Genomic DNA, 1,097 nt, shown 5'->3' on the forward strand with positions numbered 1-1,097 from the left:
TTTTTTTAGATTTAGGCGTAAAACGGCAAAATCATAATTGAAAGACCACTGGGTAAAAGTGGGACTTTAACCCAGAATAAACATTAATTGGGTGAAAACTCTGATGTTAAATATGAAGAATGAATTATTAAAACACTTAATAAAATAATAGTAGTAGGTTTAGGGTCTGTCATCTGGATTTCGTTTTTAAAGTCAGAAGACGTTTCACCTCTTGTCTAAAAGGCTTTGTCAATTCAGAAATGAAAAATTCCGAATCAACATGGATGAATGAGAGTCTTCAAAGAAACTCAATGAAATGAGTAAAAATAACCAGTAAATTTCAGTTAAATAATTATTTGATGAAAAAAAAAAAAACAGAATTTTTGAATTTTCCAGTTCATAAACACAAAATTGTCATGGCGCTCAAGGCGTGAGAACCCAGATGCTGGAACCCAGAGGAAAGACAGGTGAGTATTTGGTGAGAAAGGATTTATTGATTCTCCAAAGCTGGTAGTAGTTGTGGATGAATGAGGTCCGGTCTTGACGGCGGCTGATGGCGTGGCTGGAGGGCTTAAAGCGGTGAGTGTGATCCGGGAGGTCTTCAGATGATCCCAAGAGCCACAGAGTGGAAGGCAGTGCTGACGTCACTCGTGAGATGTGGGTATCCTGAGACAAAGGAGCAAGAGTTAGTGCAAGGCTGGGAGCAAGGCATGAGCATGAGCGCTTAGACTGTGAACCAGGCTTAGTCACCATAATGGGCAACGAACTGGCGTCGAACTGATGAGTGAGGTCTCCTTTTAAGCAGCATGGCAGATGAGGTGAGTGAAGTCAGCTGGTGGCAATCAGGGAGCAGAGCAGGCAGGGCTGGAGGGGGAGGAGTCTGCCAGGCACCATGACAAAAATGTTCTTTCATCTGCATCCTCCATGACATTTATTTTGCACAAATTTAAGAAAACTTCATGATTACATCATTTCGAAGAAAAATTAAAACCTGTGTTCACAACTGAGAGCAAAGTGGAAACAATAAATGGTTTTAAAAGAGAAACTGATTTTTGGATTTATTGAATCATATATTGAGTATTTTTCAGGATTTTAAAGAAAATGCAATACCTTAAAAA

General features: G+C 39.5%; 1 long non-coding RNA gene across 1 annotated transcript; it reads right to left on the minus strand.

Moving 5' to 3' along the window:
• Positions 1 to 453: 453 nt before the first annotated feature.
• Positions 454 to 868, minus strand: LOC110016002 (uncharacterized). Its single transcript, XR_002291257.2, has 2 exons — positions 730 to 868; positions 454 to 645 (listed from the first exon to the last, which is right to left on the minus strand). It is a non-coding gene; the product is annotated as an uncharacterized LOC110016002 (long non-coding RNA).
• Between the last annotated feature and the right edge of the window lie 229 nt (positions 869 to 1,097).

The sequence above is a fragment of the Oryzias latipes genome, chromosome 12 (genome assembly GCF_053564925.1).
Source record: "Oryzias latipes strain Hd-rR chromosome 12, Olatipes_Hd-rR_3.1".
NCBI lineage: Eukaryota > Metazoa > Chordata > Actinopteri > Beloniformes > Adrianichthyidae > Oryzias > Oryzias latipes.